The 13444-nt window shown below is 48.9% G+C and overlaps 1 protein-coding gene across 3 annotated transcripts in view; it reads left to right on the top strand.

The window, feature by feature from the left end:
• LOC120792057 (tumor necrosis factor alpha-induced protein 2-like) overlaps positions 1–13444 on the top strand; it is a 54000-nt gene that overhangs the window by 4237 nt on the left and 36319 nt on the right. The window contains exon 1 of one of the 3 annotated variants that reach the window (XM_040131066.1): positions 2981–3105. The exons of 1 other annotated variant lie outside the window; for it this stretch is intronic. The gene's annotated coding sequence lies outside the window, so the exon portion shown is untranslated. Of the gene's footprint in view, positions 1–2980; positions 3106–3357; positions 3525–13444 lie in introns of those variants that run through there. One more of the 3 variants, XM_040131064.1, reaches the window with a different exon arrangement.

The raw sequence follows: 13444 nt of genomic DNA, 5'->3' as shown, positions 1-13444 counted from the left end.
AAGGGATGAACGCTAAAGCCCTGGCTTACACTCCTTACAATACGCGACCTGGCGTTAAAAGTGATATCCAAAAACGCACACAGAGGAGACGCTACCTCCAGGTCTCCACTTCTCTCTTTTGTTGTTGCATGTTCACAGTTGTACACGTTGTAACTTCAGTGAGACACGGATACGAGGCCTGGGCCCCGGTCCAGAGCCTCTGTTTGAAATCAGTGTTAGCTTCATCTGTCGGAAAGACGGCGAACAGACACGGGACAAATACGCACGAAACCACTTGAAAGACAGGCACGCAGAGTGGCACAAAAAGACACCAAGCAACCACAAATGACACGGCCTTGCGGTCTCCCAGTCTCGGGGACTGGCTCTTATGTAGGAGGGGCGGCGGGCCCTTTTACGTGTCGTGTCTCATAATCTGTCCATGGGAACACTCATACAACAAAAGTCTCAGGAAACAATCAGAGGGATTCAGGGGGAGACTATGAAAATGTCCTCACACGAGACCCAGGAAAGGAAAGATCCGGGGGTTTCACCAGAGTTACTCAACAGAGGCTCCGAGCAGTGTTGAGTAACTCCGGCGAGGGTCTGCGGTTTTTGACCCTGGAGGATTTCTGCAGCTCATTAAGATAAGAGTGCTGTCAGATGGAGCTGGAGGCGACTCTGAGAGGGCATGTGGACTGCCTGTGTGTGTGTGTGTGTGTGTGTGTGTGTGTGTGTGTGTGTGTGTGTCTCCATCCGTGCGGAGCAGCTATGTTGAACCGTGCAGGCTGTTATGCAACAGCCTCCATGGAGCAGCCATCTGACCTGGGATCAGACAGAAGGAGGGAAAGCCAGCGGCAGCTGAGGGACTGTGGTCAGACACAGGATATGGGACGTGTCTCCGCGGCACACAGATGCACAGAGGGACCGCCGCACGTCCTCGTACGTGTCCCACAGCTTAGAGACAGGCCGACGGCCGCGTCCAGCTGCTGTCGCGGCTGTTATGATGTGGCTGTTTCTAACTCTGACCTTTCCTCAGTCTGATCAATGTGGGAAAACACCGCTTTGCACCATGAGGAGGTTTTTCTCAGGCCTCGTTCTTGTGAAACCTCATCGGTCACAACCCGATTCAGAGTCTGGAGCCGGCCAGGATCAGTCCGAATGGCCTGAAGAGGTCTCACTTTAGAGGTCTCACCAGAGCTGCTAACATTTTCAGGCTGCTATAATGCGACTTCATTACGTTTCGACGTTTCATCAGGTGAAACGGTAACTTCGGGTTCCGGAGAGTCGCACCTCAGCAGGTCTCTGGTCGCCTGCGTCTGGATCTGATGCGTCTGTGGAGTTTTAATTCCCTTCTGAAGACAAGCTCTGGTCTCAGAGGTGGAATCCAACATTTGCTGCTGCCACGTTAGTTCGTGTGAAGCTAAAGTGAAGCTTCGTGTTTCCGGAGGGACAGTTTAACAGCAGAGCTGCTCTGTGGACGGCGTCCAGGTGTTCAGGCATCAAAACGTGTCGATAACAATCAATATGTATAAATGAAAATGAAGCGGGGCCGGTGGGGTTTAAGATACACCGCGATCGGACGACAGGCAAATCTTCTGTCTGCATCTCACGGGCAACTAGTTTCTCTTTCTCCCGCCAGGTTCAGTCAGGTTCAGTCAGGTACAGGTGTGTTGACGTGGAACCACCGGAGCTGAGCTGATGTCTCAGGCGCACACCGGTCGTATTGTCTCCTCCCGTCCTCCAGAGTTTGGGCACCAGAGTTGAACTTGACGAGGTTCCAACGCCCACGTACTCTGGTTCATGCTGCCTGGACCAGAGTCCTGATGCAAAAGGGCAAATTTTAAGGAAACAATTCAGCCCGAGTCCGAGAAGAAAGTGTCTGGTCACTAGCGGCCGCCTGCAACCACGGAGGGAAGAGTAAATGTCAGTTTGGATTCTTCTAGTAAACAGTCGACTGTGACTCAGGGCAAGGTGACAGGGGTTAGTGTGTGTGTGTGTGTGTGTGTGTGTGTGTGTGTGTGTGTGTGTGTGTGTGTGTGTGTGTGTGTGTGCGTGTGTGTGTGTGTGTGTGCATGCGTGCTTGTGTGCGTGTGCGTGCGTGTGTGTGTGTGTGTGTGTGCGTGTGCGTGTGTGTGTTGACCTGTGTTGAAAGCAGAGTTAATGAGTATTGTGTCAGCTCTTTCGTGAGCAGTGTGTTTACCAGCTGACTGACCGATGACTGTCAGCTACAGGAATGTATAAACACACACACACACGCACGCACTATAATAAGGTCCTTGTTGAATGAAAAGTCACGGATTTAAAAGTACTGGGAGAAAAATGAAGAAACAAGAAACAGGAAGTTGTTTGACACTGAAATGAAACCGAGGGGGAGACTTTAACCAGACCTGGACCCAGGAGGGACTCCGTCGTTGCTCTTGGTGCATGGCCAGGGTGTAAGAGCTATCGAGAACTCCCAGGTGTCCATTTATTCCAGCGTAATAGAGTCGGAGGAGGACTGGATGGTTTTAACTTCAACCCAACAAAACTGTCTCATGGCCGTAGGAATTATAAAAGAAACAATCCGTCTTTTCAAGCCGGTCTTAAAGCGACACCCGTGTGTGAGCTCGTACCATTTGAACTCGCTGTAATCGGCCTCCTGTTCATACGGACCTCGCACGGAAAGCTACTCCGACGCAAGCGATGGAGGACGCGAGCCACAGTCTTCAGCGGGTGTAAGAAGGACACCTTCAGTTTCCCCACTCAGCTCCTTTTCTGGAAGATCTGCACTCACTGCGTCACTCTTTAGTCCACTGTCGCTCAGCGAGCGCTTTATTAGGAACACCACGCTGATACCGGGTGGTTCCTCCCTCTGGTCCCAAACAGCCTCGGGGCCTCGTGGTCTGGAATCCAGCAGATGTTGGAAACCATCCTCGGAGACTCTGGTCCACGTTGACACGACTGCATCAAGTCGTTTGTCGGCTTCACATTCAAGCCGCCGGTCTCCCGTTCTACCACGTCCCAGAGTTGTCGTACTGGATCCAGGTCTGGTGACGGGGGGGGGGAGGCCACTGAAGTCCACCGAACTCGCTGTCATGTTCATGAAACCAGAAGCGTCATCCCGCTGGAAGGAGCCAGGAGAAGCTGGTAAACTGGGGCCATAGAGGGAAGCACATGGTCAACGGCGACACTCAGACGGGTTGTGACCTTCAGACCGGTTTATCAAAACCATCGTGAACTCAAACCAGCAAATCAGCAGTTTGTGGCGCTAATAATGCGCCGCTCCCTCTTTGATTTCGACATTTCCGACGGCGCCTGAACACCCCCCGCCCCCCCCGCCCCTCCGACGCTTCTCCGCTTTCTCTCTGCCGGTTGAGTCGAGTCGCTGTTGAGCAGAAGCCGAGCAGAGGGACGGAGGGACGGCGGCGAGCTGGTCCATCTCTTCAGGCTGGTCGGAGCTCCGGGTGCCTCCGCGACGAGCTGAATTCGTGTCCGCCGCTTCCGACGCTCCGGTCCCGGTCCCGGTGACGGTTTGAGCCGCCGATCCGCCACCATGACTCCCCGCAGTAAGTCGGCCGAGCCGCGCACAGTCGGGTGTTTGGTGAGGGGGACGGGAAACGCACAAGCGTCAGAATAAAAGAAGTTGTGCCCCGGGCTTCTCTCGGGCTTTAAACCGGGAGGGTCAGAACCCCTCCGAGGGTCTGAGGGAAAACATCCGGCTGCAACTGACGGACTTCTTTTACTTTATTGGTTAATCTATCGATCATTTTTCTCGATCAGTCATTTAGGCTTTACTATGGAAATGTTAGAAACGAGTGCAAATGTCCTTTATTTGGGTCCGAGGTGACCTGTGGGAATGTCAGGTCCAAAGAACCGAACCCCGACCAAAGCAGCGAATCCTCGGGTCTGAGGAGCTTTTGCTCGAAAAATGACGCAGACGATTAATCGATCATCAGGATGGTTGATCAATTTTCTCACTCCGCCAGTCTGATCGGTTCGGGTGTGTGAGAATGATTTCACCGGTTGGTTGCGGGTCTGAAGGACAGGTGAGGTCAGGACCAGGACCACCGTGTCCCGCGGTGAAGTCAAACCCTCATCAGGTCAGAAAATGTCTAAAAATGTAAAGTCGCCGGTCTGAACCCGGACCCTGGTCTTTAGATAAACCCCGACTCGGGACGACTTTGACTTTTCAGTGCCGACGATGCGTTTGTGAACAGCAGGAATTGTCAGCGATTCGTGGACTGGGGGTGAATCACAGGGTTAATGCTGTTTCAGATCTAAGGACCTGAGTTTCTCAACCTTTAGACCAGGACCTCGGTGTAGGTGGAGTCGCCGTAGATACAGAGACGGTGGGAGCTTTAGGTCACTTAAATAAAAAATAAAAAAAGGACAAATTTGTGCGTCGTCTCACCGACTGTCGGCGTATTTGTCCCAGACCACCTTCAGCAGCTACGTGTACCTGAACTACCCGAGGTCACGAATAAAGTGCTGTAAGTGAACGTCTCTCACCCGTCGAAATATCCAGGTGCAGCATTTTTCAGTGTCTCGAGGAGACGTGGATCACTGATATCTTGATGTTTGGTATATTGAACGCAAACTGTCTCTGAAATACTAAAGTAACTGGACTTAGCTGGTGAACATAGCGGAGCATTTAGCAGCTGAAGAGCCAGATGTTTCCCTCTGGAGCCGGTGGAGACCAAAACCGGGGATGAAAGAGAGGGAGCACTGGACCCTTGATCCATCAGGTGACAAAAACACCAGATCCAGATGAATCATCGTGTTTCTGCGGAAAAAAGAGAGAACTGGCAGATCACACGTTAAAACACAGATACTTTTTAAAAGACCCCAAAATGCTGCCGCTGTCGACAAGAGCGCTGAAGTCCTTCTCTTCCTTTGTGCTTATCGTCAGACGTATCAGCTCTTTTCTTTTTTAACGGAGCCGTCCTCAGGCGTGACCATACACCGAGTTTAAAAAAAAAACAAAAAAATAGCTTTTACAGTCTTCGCATGGCGTCACTGTGCTCAATGGTCTCCTTCGGTGGAAACCAAGACGTTAAATTTGTGAAACAATCAGAGGAAAACATTAGCAATATGCAGCAGAGACTTCAACCTGGGATGCCAAACAATATGTCAACATCTTCCCCGAAGTGTTCTTAAAAATACGTCCTCGCTGCTTAAAATCTGAAGTTGTCAGATATCGGTGAGGTTAAGGGAAAGAGGGGAGTGAGGAAATAACCTCTGGCTGTCGTCCCCGGTTCGACGTGTTGCCCGATGACGTCAGCCGGTCACACGGCGTTAGAGAGGAGCAGTGTTTGTGTCCACAGAGGCTTTTGTCTTGTCCTGCAGCAGAGAGGCATCCCTGACATGCTCAGACGCTGCGTTCACTGACCAACCCTCACAGGTCCCTACAGTCCAGAAGCCTGCTGAGTCAGGGCGGGTGTTTTCTTTTCATTAGAGCTGCAAACAAACAGAAGACTGAAGAGCGACCAAAGTCCACAGTCCCCCTCTCTTTATCGTCTGACACTCTGTCTCTTTTTTTATTCGTCCTCCTCCTCTTCCTCACTGAGTCCGACTGGATGTGATTCCAGAGTGAAATAAGCGGAATCAATGAATCAATGAATGACTGGACCCCTACATAAAGTAAATCGGTGCTTTCTGTTACGGAAAAATAACCCCGCCACCCTCTGTCCCCTCTGGGTTTTCACTTGCTGACCGAGACACTTTAACTTCCTGCGGAACGACAGAAAAAAGAACCAGAAATGGCAGAACTTCTGTTTCTGTCCTAACCCTCCCCTGTCCTTCACGGTAGCCCGTCTGACCTTTGACCCCTTTGCCGTTGGTGACCTGCACTGAGAGAGTCCGTCCAAACTACCACTCTGCTTTATCTCCATTGTTACCTTTCTGTAAATACGGTCCCTCGGTTGGTTGTGACTAATAAATCTCCAGGTAAATAATAAGTGTAGGAAACAGTATTACAGCCAGTTTTCCAACAGGTTTAACACTAACCAGTGTTTACTCTTCACACATAAAATATATATATATATATATAATAGATCAATATGAATCCAGTAAAGTGGCCTCGGGTCATCAGTTCCTGATTTAACCCTCGTCAGGTCCCCGGTTTAGAAACCCAGAATGCCTCTCTCCTCTTTAGGGGAGACCTCTGTAAATCTCGCCCTCTCTTCTCAGCTCCTGTAGATTTAAAGGAAAGCACTCGTTGTGCTTCAGCCGGATAAGTCTCCGGTTTCCGTCGTCGACCGCCTTCGTGTTCTGCTGTTCTTTAGTCTGAGTTCAGAACAAGCTCAGATACAGTCAAAGTCTGGTCACGGGACGTGAGGCCAAAGGCCGGAGTCTGGGACAAAAAGCCTCTAGAATGAACGTGTGTCCGCCGAGTTTCGGAAAGTCACAACTTGAAGTTTTCTTCTAAAATAGGATCTTCGTTGATGTTATATCTGCCTGCCTGTAAAAGGTTCACCAGACAAATCTGAGGAATCTCAAGATGATTAAAGACAGAAAAAAAAGAGACAGAAAAAATGTGACAAACCATCAAATTAGAGAATTTTTCTCCAACTTTAGTATTTTTTTTTTTTGTAAAATACTGAATAAAACCAATTCTTCATATGAAGCAACGTGAGACACGAAAATCAGTCTTTAGTTGAACTTCTCTCCTCGTTCTTTTATCTGTCTTAATATTTACATTTTAGACACTGAGATGCCATCCTAATCCGGAGTCAAACACACACCTACACACACACACAAACACACACGCGCACACGCGCACACACACACCGGATTAGACGTTGGTCAGTTAAAGTTTTACTGATCGTAGGCTGTAATAAACCAGAGTCCTGATGGAAAAGAACAGGAGGGACACGCCTTCACTGGGAACGGGCCGTGTGACCTTCAACAGCCCCGACACACTGAAACTCACCTGCAGCAGAAAATCACAGGATTTTCCAGCAGAGCTTCAGAAGGCCTGACCAAGAACGGGGCCTTGTGGGCTCCAGTCTGTGACAGTCGGTGGGCCTCAGGGAAAGCGTGTTAAATGCTGCTAAACAGAGACATCGACTGTTGGCTAGGCTGGTTTTTGTGTCTCCTGGGTTGAGTGAAAAGCTCCAGAGAGGAGGTCAGAGTGGACGAGTGGATGAAACGGACCATTCGATTCTGAAACGGGAAACCAGGATCGACCTGACGCGTCCAGGTCAGGGCTCAGATAGACGGGTCCGTTCCGGATCCCGGTTCACTAGGCCCCGACGCTGACGAATCTCTAACTGAACCTTTAATCTCTGCTGGTTATTCTGCGTTGTCGCGTCTTTCGGTATCCGACTGGACAGACGCATCGCTCTCCTTCGCATCTCCGTGCTCCTTTGAGCTTCCTAAACACGACGATAAAAGATGAAGCATGGTTTTTACTGCCACGGCGAGATATTCTAGGTAAAACAAATGAACATTTTCAGATAATTTTTTGTTTATACGAACATTAACTCTCCCCCGCTGCCTTCCCCCGTCCCGTACTCATAAACACACTTTATTAAAAACTAGAAGTAGCAGTCAAGGCAAACAGGTCGGACAACAGTTTGGCAGAGACCTGCAGGTAAAGCTGCCGTTTATGTTTAGATGTCAGGTCGGTTTATGTGTGGAAGGCTGTGATGTTGTCATAAGATTTGTTGCTGCAGTCTCTCCTGCAGAGCTGTAGCTGGATCTGTGGAAATACTCAAGTCATGAGATCCAGTTCCCCCACACCCCCAAAACACACAGAGTTCTGAGGTTTTTCTTGTTTTCTTTCTTAGGTTTTTGTGGACTTAAAGCTCCCAGCAGGTTTTTAAAACCACAGTTTTAATCAAAAATGCAGAGGACATGACCTCAGCGTCCTCAGCCGAATTTACAGCTCTGATGATTTGAGGTTATTGATTATTGGGATGGAGGGTGGCATTTACTCCATTACACAGTATTTGTACAGTATACAGTTATAATTAAAGAGCAGTGAAGTGGTTTTGAACAAAAATGCCAAACATTTCTTGGCTCCAGCCTCTCAGCCGTCTGGATCTGATGCTCTTCTTCCTCTCACGTGATAGTAGACTCAGTCTCTTTGGGGTTTTTACCATTGGTCAGAAAAAACAAGACATTTGAAGGCATCACCTTGGAGTCTGGGAAATTAGAACAGAATCTCTTTTGCTGTAATTTTACAGTTTTGCGGACAAAACGGTGAATCGACGAATCGTAAAAACGATTAAAGTAGCAGAATAATCGATCACTTGCAGCCCTGCTATAATGTAAGATGAGGAACTGCAGTAAATCCTCACAGTACAGACCCTAGACCGTAGACCCTCAAAAATCAGGACCCTCATTAATTAGCAACACACACAGTTTTGTCCGTAAACCGTCACTACACTCGTTCTTACACACACTCACATTTAATAATTTGCTTTTGTGGGCACATTTAAAATCACTCCTAGTGGTAAACCAGTGAAATCGCAGGTGAACTGATCCCTAAGTCCCAGGAAATTACTTTTACTACATAGGTAAAAGTAAGAAAAGTATCATCAGCAGAATCTACTTGAAGCATCAAAAGTAAAAGCACTCATCATGTAGGAAAAGGCCCCGGAGACTGAGATATTATCACACGGAGGCTTCGGCAGCGTTTTACTGGTGGAGCTGCTCCGGGTGGAGCTGCTTTTAGCTACGTCAGAGACAGGGAGAGAGTTCAGTCCACTGGTTCCCAACCCGGGGGTCGGGCCCCTCCAGAGGGTCGCCAGGTGAACCTGAGGGGGTCGTCAGATGATTAATTAGGTAAGAATCAAGTTTGAATTCAATTTTTGGACTTTGGACTGAATCTTTCCTTTCTGTAAAATATTTGACCGTACTGTGTCTCCAGTAGTTTATTTAAATGAAGGGAGGGAAATTTCTAAAAACTCAGACATCTGAGACACGACAAGGTCATGCTGAGATTCTTCTGTAAAATCTTAATCTGCAGCTGTCAGATAAATGTAGTGGAGCAGAAGTATCAAGTGGCATAAAATGGAAAAACCCAAGTACAAGTACCTCAAAATTATACTTAGGTGCAGCTCTTGAGTAAATGTACTTAGTTGCTTTCGACCACCGGTGTGATACCAGCCAAACTGTTGGGGTCGACCGTATTTGTCGTTCTGGGGGCGTTGCTCTATGTAAATGGGCAGACGGGTGCAGAACAGGTGAGACGGGGTCTGAGCGCACGTTTGATAAATACCATCCTCGATAACTGAGGCCCCGGACTTCAGGCCGGATTTTATCAGTCTCTTCTGCAGTTTAAACTGAACAAAGTTCAACTTTTGTCTCCAGAACTTTCTTCTTCTTGATCTGAAGTCTCACCGACTGCTGCGGCAACATCACAGCCTCCGTCACTTTAGTCCTGCTGGAAGGTTTTAGTCCTGTTCTCTGTGACCTCCTTCCTGGCTCAGCTGCAGCTCACCGTAGAGCCCACATTCCCCTCTTTAGGGAAGAGATTATATTACATTTTTCTGAACAGCTGTTTTCCCTCACAAATACCGCTGAGCCAACAGTTCTGACTTAATGAGAGACAGATGCAGCGTGGGTAAGTGTGACCTCACTCAGAGCAGACCCATATCTGAAACGACAGTCGGGTCAATCGATAATCGACCTTAAATCATGTTTACAGCTACGGTAGAGTTCCGAAGGCTCGGCGTGATCCGTCTGTCGGGATGCGTTGTGGTTCTGCCGGTGCCCACATCGTTCCCCTCACCGCGTTTCATCTGTCTGTCTCCGGCCCGCAGGCAAACTTATGCAAGCTGCCGGTATTACAACTGGATTTCACAGTGAAATCTGTCCTCGGTGTGTCCTGAATGTTAAATATCTGCCTCTAAATCTCCTGATATCTGACTGGCAAAAAAGGAACTCTGAGCAAAACCTGAAAAATACACAAGAGAGACACTAATGTGATTAGTTATGATGGTGTATTGGTAATGCTGCAGCGTCAGCCAGAGGAAAATAATGCTGAAAATATTTGCACTGATGTGACAGAGCAGCCTCGCTCTGATCGCGGAGACGCTCTTCGTGATGTAAACTGGTTTTAGCACACGCCGGTTTCGTTGCTGTTGTTGTTGTTTCTGTTTATTTGACGGGTCAGTAACGATGGATGTCAGGAAATGTAGTTTGTGTTCAGAAAGAAACGTTTTTTGTTTTGTTGACTTGTGTCCTGTTCACCCGTCTTTCGTGTAAAGTGCTAAACGCTCTTACAGCACATGTGCCTGCGTCAAACTGGAGAGTAGCCGAGTGTCCGGGGACCAGTAAGTTAACGTCATGTGACACTGGTACGTGTTTGCTAACTAACCAGTTGGGATCAGCTGTCACCAACATTAGCAAACGGGACAAAACAAAACTGTTGGCTCTATGAAACATTGGAAAACCAGCCCGCTCCTCTCAACTCTTGGAGGTCTCTCCAACATAGTTGGACTGGCCATCAGGACTACCGGGACAAATCCCAGTGGGCGGCCTCATCGGCGGTTCAGTGGACCGACAATAACATCCATAAAGTTTTTACCGGCCCCGTCAGTCTCTTTACTTGCCCTCTCCTTGTATCCCAGCGGATAAATCCAGGCTGAATTTCTTTCCCAGTCCGACCATCCGGTCTCCACCATTGGAAAGCGTCGCCGATGTTAACGCGGGTCTTCCCCCCTCACCTGATCATAGCACTTCTGTTTTTCAGTTTCAGTTCTTCTGACCTTCTCCTCTTTGGCTGATTCTCGACCTTCCTCCTTCCTGACGATGCGATCGTGTTGTGAAGTACACACCGCCGTCAGGCCGCCGCCGGTAGTCGTTCCCTCCGCGGTCTCGCCTTAACGCCGCCGTCGGTCTCTCGCCTGCCGCCCCAGCCAGTCCCATTCGAAACTCATGGTCTGGCGGCGAAGGAAGCGTAGACCGCTCCTAGTCCTTCCCCTGGTAATCTTTAAATTGGCGCTAATCCGTTAGCATGTGTCAGATTTGCCGCCACACAACACCGTTCCAGCCAAACAGCCCCCTGCTGCCGATTGGCCGGAGCATTGCTGCGTGACTCGGTCCGAGCCGCTTCGTCTGTCTCCCATGTACAGAACCGGGGCATTGTGGGAACACCTGACTGTCTTTCTGCACACAGAACGGACAGCCGGCGGACTGTGAGGGGATATTCACTGTCTTGGATTAGAATCAGTGCCTGTACCTTTTTCAAATTAAAGTATAACATATCGTGATTACTGCTGTGGATTACAGTTACATTCATAACAATCCATTAATCCTAGCTGCTGCTCCCTCACGATGAAGAAACAATCCTCTGAACTGTGATCATTTAAAACAGATAATCATCATGGATCGGTTCCACTAGGCCGCCCTGAGGCGATCAAACTGGCTCAAACTGAGTGACGAGACGTCACGGAGAGGTGGATGATGGGACTTTGGAGCCACTAAACTTATGCCTTATCAGAGCAGCTCGGCTTTCATCAGTCATCTGTTCTGATGAAACGCACAGCCGCCCTCAGACTGACCAGAGATCAGTCGCAAAGGTCCGACCGCATCCCGGTGGGGCTGCTGACAGTAGAAAGCCTGTAAAATACGCATCTGCTCTACTCAGGTGTCGCTTTATTGACCCGCTTTCCAAAACCGTTGGGAGGGGGCATGGGTGACATGTGGACCAAATGTGAAATCCTACAGTTCATCGCCACTGTTCTGTAACGCTCATTCGGTTTCTTTGTCTGTTCGGTGCTCTTATTTTGAAATCTGGTGAGCCTGGTGGACCCGTGAGTTAGTTTTCAGTTTAACTTTGCGTGGAAGCGGACGTGACGTTTTCTGTTTTTAAGACGGTCGATTTTTAGCAGCAAAAACTGGAACTTTCATGTCTACTGGACCTGATAAAAGTGCGAGGATCACATCCTGGCATCAGACGCCGTCTTCTGGTATCTGTTTCCTGCCGATTTGCAGTAGAGGAGGAAGTAGTCTGGTCATTCCTTCAACTATAGTATCAATACCACAGTATTGAGCCACAGGGAGCTGACTTGGCGGTGTCTCCCCCTGGGATGCTTTCTCAGCAGCGGTTCTTCCGTGGGTGCGTCCACGAGCGCACAACGCCGGGGCCCGTATTGACGTGTGCTCGTCCGTGCCGGCGGAATAAGAGCTTGCGCTCGCAGGCCTCGGCACCTCATTAACAACGAGTCCAAAGCGGGGATGTGGACCGCTCTGTTTTTGGTCTGTCTCCTTTTTTTTTCTTTAGAAACTTTATTTAACTGATGGCAGTGCTCTGGACCCCCCGTTCACACTCTCACTGTTCCACATGTCCACACCTGGAGCTTCATGCGAGTACTACATGTCCAGAGTCCCGCTCTATGTGATGAGACTTCCATGAACATCAGTCATGTGAGCCGTTTCCTTTTAAATGATGGGAAACCTCGTGAAGCGAAGGTGCCAGAAGCGCCGAGTGCGGCTCCGTGGGAAACTCTGCAGCCACACCGACGTTCCGTTAGTACAGAGTCAGACTGACACTCAGAAATGAGCTGAGAAACGGGAGTAACGAGCCGAGTTTCTACATGGAACCGTCCACTTATCATTCCTGTGATTTACCAGCAGATTCCAGTAAAACTCCCCCTCTCAGACAGACTGTGTGGGAACGCAACACAGATGGTGTGTGTGTTTATGTGTTAACCTTTTAGTGCTTTTGTCCTTTTGCAAATTGGAAACGAATTACACCAATAAACACATGGATTCGACTGGAATTTAAAAGCGGATATTTTAGCCTCTGCTACTTTTTATTTTGACATCGGCCAAGGAGGCTCCGTTTTCAGCCGTGTCTGTTGGTTGGTTGGTTTGTTTGTCAGCAGGATCACAGAAAAACTACTGAACCGATTGGTACCGAACTTGGCGGAGGGATGGGACCTGGGCCGGGGAAGAACCCGTTACGTTTTGGGGCAGATCGGGATCATTTTCTATAAACCTGAATTTTCTTTCTACGAAGTCTGGCGTATGTTGTTTGACACTGACCTTGGCGGAGTCACCTGAAACGACCAAGATGCTGGTTCTTCAAATGGATCATTTCGAATTGCAGACATAAACCAGTTTATAGACTCGTTACTGCCGAGACCGAAGGGGAGCAGCAGACTGAACTGAATTGTGGGATACACTGAGCTCTGAACTCTGTCTTAGAAGTGCACATACGTATCAGAGTTTTAAAATAAACAGCTGACGGATGTAATGTCACATTTTCTGTGAAGCTCGTGTGGAAATAATATTACGGCAGGACAAACAGCTGACGCCGACTCATCAAAACCGAAGAGAGAGCCTTACAGGTTTACGGGGCCCGGTCCGGCGACCGCTCGCCGTTATTAATGCCGCGTCATGTTTCGGATCCCGGCTGTCCTCGGAATCGGCAGCTGTCTCTGCTTTTGTCTGCACAGCGTCTCCTCACCTCCACAGGTTGATAGTGAGTTTGTTTCTGCTTCAAGTAGAATCCACCTTAAACTAGGTAAGA

This window comes from Xiphias gladius, chromosome 7, assembly GCF_016859285.1.
Source record: "Xiphias gladius isolate SHS-SW01 ecotype Sanya breed wild chromosome 7, ASM1685928v1, whole genome shotgun sequence".
Lineage (NCBI taxonomy): Eukaryota > Metazoa > Chordata > Actinopteri > Istiophoriformes > Xiphiidae > Xiphias > Xiphias gladius.
Note: the sequence above shows the minus strand (reverse complement) of the source record. Positions and strands in the feature narration are given on the sequence as shown.